Consider the following 12,780-nt stretch of genomic DNA (forward strand, 5'->3'; position numbering starts at 1 on the left):
GTGTGTTGGCCGGCAACTTGGTTTTCTCGGCTTTGAAACCTCCTTTCGTAAGTTGTTTCAATTGGAAGTACAGTGAACTAGTCCCTTCCTACCCGTAAAGTCTCCATCTCCCACGACGAGTGGTATTCTCTGAACAGCCCTTTCACGGTCAAAACCGTTTCCATGCAGTTACGCCGCCCAAACCAAATTTCCACCTGGTTTCCCTATTCCACCTATTTTTGGTATTATAACAGTTGTGTCAAGTTACGGTCATGTCCAAGAACCTGTGTGTCCAAATCTGTACTTCGCACAGCCCGTTTATAACACGACATTTTGGGTCCAATATTGGATATGATCCTGACAGCTTTATTCCTTTATTCGTTCGAATCATAACTTTCACACCTGCTGTCTTAATAAAACTTGGCTCACTTAGTGAACATCTCACTCGCTTCCAAATATCATCGTCCCAGCAGTCCTACGTTGACAGCGACGAGCGAAACAAATTTCCCGGTGAGAGCAATTATGGTGGCGGCTGTCTTACTTTTCGGAAAATCGCTTTTTCGAACCCAACTAAAGAAATTACCCCTAATAACGGCTCAAACTCAATATATAAGAAGCGGGGAACAACTAAATGCCCTTCATCAATCTGCCCCAGCACTCATGCAACGTCACCCTCAACTTATCGGCTCGAAAAGCAAAAGTTTTGTCCGTGCGCGCTTTCGCCGCCACAGCTTCGCACGCAAAAAGGCGCCGCAGGCTGCTGAGCGCGCCTCACTGTCGAACGCCAGCTCCTCCGCTAGTGGCGCTACGCGCGTTTTTCAAAGCGCCCCCTATACTTCCCGCACGGAGCGCATAGAAGCACGAGAACACAGAACCGGGATGCCTGCGTGCTTCACAGATGACTCAGCGGGAAACGCCATTTTTTTAACCCCTCAAACTTTCCTGGTTTTGTAAGAGACGCTATTCAAATATTAGCCTACTGCGCGATACCTTATATCTCTCAATCGGGCTATGGAAGGTGTTCTGGGCATGCGCGGTTGCTTTCTTTGATATCAGACGCCGCGCCTGAGTTTCCAGCCCAGTGAAACAGCATTTTTCGCCTGGGTAATAAGCGCCGGAGAGGTAAAAGGTTTGAAACGGGGCCCGGTGTCTGCCTCCAACGGGCTTTATTCTCTTCGTTGTATGCACTACGAAGCCGCGGAGTCGCTCTGAACGAAATTGTTCTCCTATTGCAGGCGTTGCAAGCGTTAGGGGGGAAAACTTGCACGTCTACCTCACCGCAGCACACACGGAGAGCTAATCACTCTGGGAGCTCGCAGATGGTGAAGCGACAAAGAGAAGTTGCAAAACGATCATACAGTGTGCTGCGATTGATAACGGTAGCTGCTGCGTTGTGGAAAAGCATGTTGACGGAGATTTGCCCTCAGCCTGTGTGCTGCACAATGTTTCTGATGGGTTCTTTGCTTTCAGTGGATTTCATGTAGAAGACCTGTTTTGACGTATGTGCTTTGGTGGAAGAAGCGAAGGTACGTACGCGTGCTGTTCTGTCGAGACGCGGTTGGTACACGACAACAGACCCTTGGCGGCGGCGGTGAGGACGAGAGGGACAGTGTGCGCACAGTGCGAACGCGTGTGTAATTCACAGCGACAGCTGCCGGAGGGGCAAGGGGATGGGGGGGAGGAGGAAGGGAAAGACTAACAGGGAAAGAACAGTGGCGGCCTACTGGGGAAAAGGGAGGGGGAGCGAGAGAGAAAGCCTTGCCGTACGTGAGGACCGACGGGGAGAGCGGAACCAGGGCCTATACTATAGAATAGGGTTTTACTTAGCAGCAGTACTTCACCGTCCGCTATGGTACGTCCGCGGTCTATCGTTTGGAAACATTTCGACGTGTGTGACTCGCCTGCGAGGAAAAAGGTGCAAGAATTCTGCAAGTACTCTGATGTGTCGCATGGTTTTCCTAACGCTACACGCCTCACGAAACATCTGTTGTCCTGCAAAAAGTGCCCACAAGAGGTGAAGGAGCTCTACGACATCCCATCCGAAACCAAACAATCGGGGAGCTCGTCGGGGGCCTCATCAAGATCAACGATAGACCAAAGCACCGGTATCTCAATGGAAACCATCCCAGTTAAAAAATCTCAAAGTTTTTCCTCTTTTGTTGACAAAATTACACCTGAAATGCAACAAAATATTAATGAAGCTTTGACTAGGGCTGCGTATGTGACGAACACGCCATTTTCTTTAGCGGAAAATGAACACTGGCTCGCTGCTTTCAACATGCTTCGGCCTTCATACCATCCACCTAGCCGTTCCGTTTTGAGCGGCCGCCTGCTTGACGCTGAGTATGAGCGTGCAAAAGCTGACGTGCAGGAGACTGATGAACGCGACGTGCCTTACCGTTGTCATAAATAGATGGACCAACATCCCCGGAGAGTCAATCATGAACTTTGTCGTCGCTAAACCGAAACCTGTGTTCTACATGTCGGTCGAAACTAGCATTAACCGGCACACTGCGGCCTACATCAGCAATGAGGTCTCTAACGTCATTGATTCTCTGCAACCCCACAAGGTAGTTGCCCTAGTCACCGACAATGCGAGTAATATGCAGGCAGCATGCCAGAAAGTTGTTGATAAATTTTTACACATTGCAACCATTGGCTGTTTAGCCCATAAGCTGAACCTGCTCCTCAGCGACATAATGCGCCTGAAAGTTTTGGAAGGAATTTATGAGACATCCAGGAAAATAAGCAAATATGTGAAACAAACTACGTAGTTGCTGCTGCGCTCCAGCAAAAACAGGAGTCAAGATACGACAGAGGAAATTTTACAATGCTCAAATTGGCTAGCAAGAGAAGATGGGGCGGCGTCACCCTCTCGTTGCAAAGGCTTCTCAACAACAAGGAAGCACTGCAAGCGACTGTAATCATGGAAGATATCGGCGTGGCCAAACCGATACGCCAGGCCAACTCGGATGAGGATGTGTCTTGCAAAGACCTTCGCAGCTGCTTGGTCTTGGTGACACAAGTCTCCTCGGGGATTACTAAGCTTGAGTCTGACCAGGCCTTGTTATCGTACGTTTTGGAAGTCTTTCATTCCATCAAAGGGGTGATCACAGCGAGGATGGAAACTAGCGCCTTGACGCAAGAAGAACAGTCTCACATATTCCGTGTAATAAGCGGGCCTAAGGCGTTTTGTGTGCGACCCATTCACATCGCTGCTAATCTTCTAGACCCAGGGTATTGTGGCAAGAACCTCGGTGACGCGCAGATTGTTCTCACGTTTGACTGGGTTTCCCAACAAGCAGAGCACCTATCACTGGACGTCGGGAAACTTCTGTATAACGTCGCAGAATACAGAACCTACAAGGAAATTTGCTCAAAAGTAGGAGTTTGGGAGTCTGCGAAGCACCTGGATCCATCAACGTGGAGGCAAGGACTTTGCTTCAACAAACCCTTGAGTCCCCTCGCCTCTCGAGTACTGCAGATTCCCCCTTCTGCGGCATGTGAAAGAAACTGGCCCGAATTTGGAAATGTGCACGCGAAGCTACGCAACAGGCTCGCAGGGGATCGCGTTTAAAAACTTGTGTACGTGCATTCCAACCTGAATGCACGGATATTTTTAGATTTATTAAGAAGTTATCTTGAGTATCGCTGCCAGAAAGTTGTTATAAACAATAAAACGTCAGGTATTAAACCCATTCATCCTGGGGTACCCCAAGGTAGCATCCTTGGACCGTTGTTAACGACATAACATACATTGAGGATAATACCCAATTTGTTATTTACGCTGACACTAGCTTATTTTCTTTTAAATCTACAAATACTAAAGAATTACTTGATCATGAAAATATTGTGCTAAGCAATCTAGACGAATGGAGCATATACAGTTCCTTAACCATAAACACATCTAAAACAAAGGCTGTCAATTTTAGGCCTACAAACCAGAACGTAAATGTTGAAACCAATCTTATGATTGGCACCTCAAATGTGGATATCGTTCCTCAGTAAAAAAACCTAGGAGTGTTCTTTGAAGAACACTTAGTTTAGAATAAACATATTGAGATGGCTGCAAATAAACTTGCCCGCGTTGTTGCAGTTCTGACAAGGCTCCGATATTCTCTACCAACTAGTATAAAATTCATTATTTACAACTCACTTTTTCTTTCGAACATCACCTACTGTCGTTTAGTTTGGGAGAACACAACCACGGCAAACACTTCAAAAATATTCTTACTACAAAAAAGCCGTTCGGGCTATCTCTAGTTCAGCCTACGATGCTCACATAGAACCACTTTTTAAGTGTCTTAATGTTTGTGCTGTACAGTTTTTATATAATGAATTCTGCTCAAAAATACTATGAGGGAAAAAAACAAAATAAAACTTTTATTGAGCAATTATCGAAATTAAAAAGAAACACTAGCAGCTATAACATACGTCACAGTGAAATGTGGAATATACCCTTTGCACGTACAAGTGATGGTACACAATCAATTCTTTACACACTGCCATCACTACTCAATTCCCACACTCATTAGAAAGTAATTGTGTTTTGGATGTTATTATATTTCGTTTTATACAACCTTGTTTTTCCGGTTTTTGTTTTCACTCCATTATTGGCCTAACATATGCTAAGTTATGTTCTGCAAACTGCTTTATAGATTGTTACTGCTTCCTTGTTTACTATTGTATAATAGCCGCTGTCGGTAATTAGATCAGTCGGGGGCTCAGAACTCGTCAAGCCACACTCCAGTGGCTTTTTGTCTATGCTCCCGACATCACCATGCTTGTACGATGTGGTGTCAAATAAATTTGATTTGATTTGATTTGAAGTCTTCGTCCGCTGCACCGCGAAGCATTGACGCGTCACGAGGAAATGAATCGGAACTATCGGCCACGGATTGATATAACGGTCAGTCTTGTGTTCTAGTAAGTCTTGATGCTTTGATATGAAATGAACGCCTTGACTTGAAATCATGACTACATTTTGAAAACGGAAGCTCTGCTGGATGGAGCCTGGGACCAGTAATGTAACATTTCAATTTTTTTCAATGTTAACGAAATCAATGTGTCGGGTTTTTCATAGCTCTATGGGCAATCGTCTTTTCTCAATTTTTCGTATTTTTCTGGAAAAAACATAAAAAATCTGTTGTTTTTACGCCTTTCAAAATTTCATGAAATTTTACATCTCCACTCTAGATACCACCCATTTCCGGCCATTTCGACCAATCAGCCCTAACGGAAGTTTACACGGACGCCAGCAATACAGGACTCGGAGCGGTACTGGTCCAACGACAAGAGGGTGCAGAGCGCGTGATCGCATGCGCTAGACGGACGCTTTCGAACGCGGAACGCAATTACTCGACGACCGACAAGGAATGTCTGGCCGTCGTCTGGGCCACCACGAAATTCCGCCCGTACTTGTATGGGAGTCCTTTTCAGGTGGTAACCGACCACCAGTCGCTGTTTCGGTTAGTGAGCCTGAAAGACCCATCGGGACGCCTCGCCCGGTGGAGCCTACGACTGTAAGGGTACGACGTGACTGTGGTCTACAAGTCAGGCAAAAAAACACAGCGACGCCGACTGCATGTCCAGAGGCCCCGTCGAGTCAGCTACCGACTGTGCCAAAGACGACGACGACGATCTCTTTCTTGGCGCGGTGAGCAGTCACGGTGTGGCAGCGCTCCAGCGGGGCGATCCTGAGCTGCACGCACGGAATGACCACTTGGAGGGACGGGGGGGTACAATTCCCCGAGTCTTCTCATGTGACGTCCCGAGATTCGCCGTCCGGAGAGGTATACTCTACAAAGGCAACATCGGGCACAGCAACTCAACGTGGCTCCTGGTTGATCGCACTAGTCTTCGAGAAGTGGTCCTCCAAGACTGCCACGAGGACCCGACATCTGGTCAACTTGGGTACAGCAGGATTATTGCACGGATCCGAGAAAAATGGTACTGGCCCTAGCTTCCGAAGACTGTACACCTCTACGTCTGTTCGTGCCGCGAATGCGAACGACGCAACAAACAACCAACGAAGCCGGCAGGTCTCCTGCAGCCGATCGCGCCTCCCACTGCACCGTTCAAGCAGGTTGGAATGGATCTCCTTGGACCTTTCCTGCCCTCGACGCTGGGAAACCGTTGGATGATCGTTGCAACTGATTATCTCACCAGGTACGCCGAAACAAAAGCACTCCCGTCGGAAACCGCCGTGGAAGTAACCAAGTTCTTCGTTCAATCTATCGTCCTCCGACACGGCGCTCCCCAAGTCCTGATTACGGCGCACCCCAAGTCCTGATTACGGCGCTCCCCAACTCCTGATCATGGCGCGACTGACAGAAAAGATACTCAGCCTGAACCACACTGACCACCGCCGGACCACGGCATACCACCCGCAGATCAACGGGCTGACAGAGCGACTAAACAAGATTATTGCCGGCATGATATCGATGTACGTGGACGTGGAACACAAGACGTGGGATGAAGTGTTGCCCTACGTCATGTTTGCGTACAACACGGCGATTCAAGAAACCACTGGCATGACACCTTTTCAGCTGGTGCACAACAGAAAGGTGACGACGATCAACCATTTCGTCGTTTACCCTGAGACTGGGGTTTTTTTTTGAAGAGCACTGCTCTTCAAAAAAAAAAAAAAACCCAGTCTCAGGGTAAACGACGAAATGGTTGACTTCCACCAGCTAGCCTGTACTTTGACTCTTTTCTCGTGACGACGATGTTCGACGCCATGCTGCCCCACGACCCAACGGATGACGACACCGACGATGCCCAGCTGGTCACCCAACGAGCAGAAGAGGTACGTCAGCTAGCCCGCCTTTGCATAAACGACCAGTAACGTGTCGACGCTGGCCGGTACAACCTTTGTCGCCACGACGTGGAGTTCCAGCGCGGAGACCCATTCGCCGCCGCGGCCTCAACGAGAAACTGCTAAAACGCTACTTTGGCCCTACAAGGTCATGCGCCGCCTGGAGACTTGAACTACGAGGTAGTAGTGGAAAAATATCGATAGTACTGTCGATAGTATCGATAGTCGCCAGAAATTTGACTATCGGTAGCAAAAAAAACTATCCATAGTACTATAGGTAGTCGACTATGGAAAAACTATCGATAGTACTATCAATAGTCGACTATCAAAAAGCTATCGATAGTACTATCGATACTCGACTATCGAAAAACTATCGATAGTCGACTACCAATAAAACTATCGAAAGTACTATCGGAAGTCGACTATCGAAAAACTATCGATGGTCGACTATCGTAAACCTATCGATAGTACCGTCGAAGGGTTACTATAGATAGTTTTGCGACACTGGTAGTTTGCGACGCCCCTCTACTCTTTTTCTCGCTTTCTTTTTTCAAATGGGACGCCAACTAGCCCAAGCACTTACCATCCCAACTTTGGTTCAGATTTCAGTGATGAGGAAGACGGGATTTCGGGCGAGGAGAGGAGGAAATGGAGGCGGTGCGGCAACTGTGTTTGCTCTAGTGGTGCAAAACTATCGATAGTACTATCGATAGTTAAAAAAACTCGATAGTACTATGGGTAGTCGACTATCAAAAAACTATCGATAGTACATCGATAGTCGACTATCGATAGTTCTGCAACACTATCGATAGTTTTGAAAAAAACTACCGATAGTATCGATAGTCAATTCATCGATAGTTTTGCATCACTATTACGAGGTGCTCCCCAACGGACCCCGACCATTAGGACGCCACGAGCCAAAACCCGAAGTCGTCCACGTAGTTCGACTCAAGCCGTTCTACGCGCGTTAGGATTGTGACTCTGCATGGTTATTTCGTTTCACCGTAACGTTTTTAGCCATTTTCGTTTTCCTTTCGCATTGCATCGGGACGATGCACTTTTAAAAGGGGGGATAATGCCGCCCGCAGGGCCGAGAAAGCAACGCTCAGTCACGGACTTTCCCTCTGCTTTCTTGTTCTCCAAAGCGCCAGTTCATCCTCACCCCGAGCGCGCGACGCTCGAACATTCTTTGCCGAACTTTCGAGATAGTGGCGCACCGTAGATAAGCAGCTGCCCGCGACACTGTCGAGTCAGTCTCGCTCTCGCTCTCTGTCGCGCCGCCGAATCACCGCCCGCTTTTCTGCTGCCTCGACGCTCTTTCTTTACTTATTTTGTTTTGCAAACGTTCGCCGATTAAACCTTTATTTTCAGTTCACGATTCGTCTTCTCGTCACCTCCATTCGTGACAACATGTTTGTTTTTATGTTATTAAACTTCAGTTGGGCAGGTAGCGCTTTGTGGTGTTAGTCGTACTTTAACATGTTCGTTGTCTTTTTAGCGCTTTTGTCCCATACAGCAAATAGCTCCACCGAAGCTCCGAATTATTTTCATACGTTTTGTTCCTCAACGCAATCGTTTTGTGTATCCCGCACAGCAGCACGCGTCCAAGCATTCCGGTCATATTGATCCTTTTACACGGGAACAATAAAATATCATGGAGATTATCACTGAATTCACAACACTCCATTTGACGTCAAGCAGCATAATTTTGAGCCGTTACGTTGTATCAAAATTAAGACGCAGCGATCGCACGGTCGTCACTTTGAACACTCGGCTTATGCATTTATCATATATAACATAAAAACATCCTTAATAAAACGACATTTCTAATTGCAAATTTTATTCAAAAGAAACAAACCGGCTGCAAAGTTAACTGTGCCATGCATGTGGGCGATGGCGATGAAGCGCAGTCCCTGCTCGCACGCACTAAATGAGCATTAAGTCCCCATAGTGCGCCAGTGAACTTACATGTGTTAAACCCTGAATGATTCAACATTGAACCCACCTCTGGTGTGAGAACTAATCTTCGAAATCTATGCGGGAGCGTTTGTTGGCCATCCTTCGCCCGTCACAACTTCCGTGTATGGCTACTGCTATCTCGTCGAGCGGAGAGCACCGACCCCGATCACATCAACTTTTACGCTTTCACGGTCACTGTCACATCCGGAAGCAGCTCCACGGGAGTCATCCTACCACAGAGTAAACATAGGTCGTGGAAAAGACGTGTGTAGTGTCGATTACGAGCGACGCTTCCTGGGGGGAAGTGGGGAGGCATGCCACAGGACGGAATGCGGAGCGTCGAGCGGCGCATCGGTGACGAGCTGGCGGACGCTGTGTTTTCTTTTGCAGTGTTGTGCCAACTACTCAACAAAAGTATTTAATATAAGATACTAAATACCCATTCTAAAATGAATTTACAGTAGTATTTAATGCTTTTACTACTAACTATATTCAATTGAGTTCAAATAAATTTAAAAAGTAGTTGAATTACATTCGATGATACTTCTCTGGTTTTGCAAGCTGGTAATATAAGAATTAAAAGTAAGGAATAGGTGCTCTATTTATGATGACTTCTCTGGAAATCACATCTTGCTGTGATGTTCATGACACTGCACTCAAAGTTTACTCTGAAATAATTCGAGATAGGCTTCATAACGCATGCTGAAATATTTTAGAAACAAACGGGACTCACTTGTTGGTAGAAAATTGCTGTGTGTATGTTTATACAGCCGGAAGTTAGTCTGCCTCAACGCGAAACTTGTCTCCCAGCAGTAGATGAGCAATTTAGCCACTGCAATACAACCCCTAACCTGGGGTCTTTAACGTGCACCACGCAGTAGTGATACACGACCGCACGCCGTTGCAATGCTCATCCAGATCGAATCGGGCAGAGGTGGGGATTGAACCCAGGATGCTGGGTTCTGCAGCGCGAGCTTTCGCTCCACGTGCTCCTAGCTCGTGTGTGCTAGACCACTCAGCCACCTATCCCCCTCACGTGTTGGTAGACAAGGCAGCTGCTGAACTTTAGTTTGACTGCAGGCTCGGCTCATTACGTATTCCGCAATACGCTTGTAATATACCCCGCCGCAACACGGGGGACTCGACAAGTAGTCCGGCACTGCATATCCATACCAGTCAAACTGATCAGGCAGTCAGACATGTTGAGTAGCACGCAAGTGGACGACCCACGTGCATGCTCTGAAGAAACATCGACTCGAGGAGTGCAGCATTTGTCACTGATTGACAACCAAAGGAAAGCACATTGCCCCCCCCCCCCGCCCCCCCCCCCCCAATAAAAAGCGAGAAAAAATCTGTGTCTTTAAACTGCCAAAAAATAAAGTTCAATAGGGAAGCACCGAAAACAGAAGAAAGTGTCCACAAAACCACATCTAAACACTCTTTCCCTATCTCCTTTCGCACCAGTTCAAACCATTTTGACGCATTCAGCTCAAGATGGTCAAGCCTCCAGAATCAGAATCTACTAGTACATAAATGACTCCACCTGGCTGAAAACTGGTTTTGAGGTTTTTGAGGATAAAACAATGCCCGCTTCCGGAAGGAGTAGAAAAAGACGCTTTTGAAAGAGCTTCGGAGCAAAGGTTGAGCCACAATAGACACACAAGGTTTGGGGAATCTCCATCTAGGTCACCGCACCTCAATAAAGCCAACAGGATCCATAACGTATCTGGTCCAGGGAAAGCCTGTGCTTGCAGGGAAATGTGTTCGTGCATTTTTATGCTGGAACCCCCTGAACCAGCAATTTCTGAAAATGGTTCGAGCGTTGACATCACAATCGTCTGCTGACGGAATCACTCCTACTCCAAAAAAAAGACTGGGTCTGCGTGTGAAATATGGATGACGACACCAGCATTTTGCTAGCTACAAACGCCACCTGCCATTAAAAACAGCTTTAAAAAAAGTTTACAAGACAAGGAGACACTTAGAGGCGGGCGTGATTGGGGCTATCTATTTGTTCTTTTGTTGGTATTTGGAGAATGCGTTTTGCTCGTGCCTTGCTTCCTCTTCTGCGTTCGGTCACGTTCAATAGATTCAGCTTTACCCTGGAGTCTTACGATCCCTAGTTCCGTCGACTGTTCCGGCGAAAACGTTTCTCCAAGTTTGCAAAAGCTATTTCAAATACTGAGTACCAGATAGAGAGAAATATATTTATAATAAAATCGCAAATACTCCAGACTAAATGTATTTTAACGATAACAAAATACTCCCCAAAGTATGAGAAGTACAGTATCTTGAGTAAAGCATTTTAGATAGGCACAGATCTATTCTATTGACATCTTGATAGCCGCGGTGGGGTTGTGTAGCGCATCACGCTACGCGTTTATCGTACAATGGCCGCATAATATTACTCTTAGCGATGTTCGTAAGCCCCAGTTACCTACGTTATGAGCCTACACAAGCATAAAAAGTCCCTCTCACGCTTTTAGTTTCGTTGCTGGCAGCCAGGGCGGCGACTCCTGCTGGAACTTGCGAGCGAGACACTGGAGTAGCAAGTATACGAATGACTAAGAAAGCTTTTTTCTAAACCTCATCATCACTAAAGGAAAAATGTTTTTTTTTTTCTTTTTCAACAACTGAGCACAAAGATTTAGCAAGTAAAACGTCGCTGTCAGCGTGTAAGCGTCGATTGTTTTGAAAACGCTGCTAATAAATCATACAAAATACAGTCTGAAGACACTGTATAGACGCTTTACACAGGCGCCAAATTACAGCCGCCATTGCTGACCTTCTCATGTCTTACCGAGATGCCGAGCAACTGAAACGGTAGTTGACGATCCTCTACAAAGGCCGCTGCTTTAGAAAAGGACCCAGTTGAATCTAATGTGACAATAATCTGGCCTGCTATGGTAATAATGAAGTGAAATAAACGAAATAAAAGTAAACAAAAACTGAAGGTCAGTTATGGCGGCGTCCATGCACAGCTGCTGCAAAGCGTCTATAACGCGAGTTATTTCATTGTGTGACCGTCCTGTCACATTCCTTAGGCATGTTTATAACATTCATTTAGACATGTTGTAAACCTTATAAGCCATGCCTTCGGCATGTTTATAACATGCATTTAGGTATGTTTATAACATACTAGCAGCGCAAACAAAACGAGCGACCACAAAAGACGTACACGGTTCGATTCGTAAAATCTTCAGTGTGTTCGTTAAAGTGTCTGTGTTAACGATCAAAGAAAGAGCAGTACAGTTTTGTAAAGAGTTGGGCTCTGATACACTTAAGACTTGAGTACAACGGAAAAAAATGGATCACCTGATTGTATGTCGAGAAAGCACGCCGCACTTCTAAGAATAGCACGAACACACCACTACTCTATTATTTCATGTTATACCGAATACAAAAGACCCCCGGCACACCAAATTGCCTTGTGTGCGGCTACACACCCACACTCCTCCACACGTACGGGATCTGCCCCAGAGCCTCCACACCGCTACAACGTTCCTTTTCCCCTTATATAAACACATGGGAGGCCTGGGTCGCCCACCTGGGCCAAAATAACTCTTCAAAATAACCCCTTCACCACCTGCTCACCGTCCTGGGGAGGACTTTTGACTTTCATATGAAGGAACGCCGACCCGTACCTGGCTTGCACAAATAAATGTCTTCTCTCTTTCACTCTTTCTCTCTCTATTTCCGTGTGACAATAAGTTCGACCGCAGCCCACGCTTCTACCCGCTAGAGCTAATTAATCAATCAGTGTCACAAGCGCGTCGTCATGGCATTCGACGTTTCTGTGCGTCCGCCACTTCCGGCTAAACTAATTACGCACAACGAGTGTAGCTCGATTGCGCTTTTAGAGCGCAGCTCTTAGGGGCCCGTTTCCAGCCTGAGCGGCGTCGGCGTCGGCGTCGGCGTCGGCGTCGCCGTTGGCGTCGGCGTCGGCGTAACCGCGCCCCTCCCCCTCCTCCTCCCCCTCCTCCTCCCCTCTTCCCCTCATTATCTAGTATGGTCCGAGGGGGTCA

The sequence above is a fragment of the Ixodes scapularis genome, unplaced genomic scaffold, assembly GCF_016920785.2.
Source record: "Ixodes scapularis isolate PalLabHiFi unplaced genomic scaffold, ASM1692078v2 PGA_scaffold12__126_contigs__length_90152505, whole genome shotgun sequence".
Lineage (NCBI taxonomy): Eukaryota > Metazoa > Arthropoda > Arachnida > Ixodida > Ixodidae > Ixodes > Ixodes scapularis.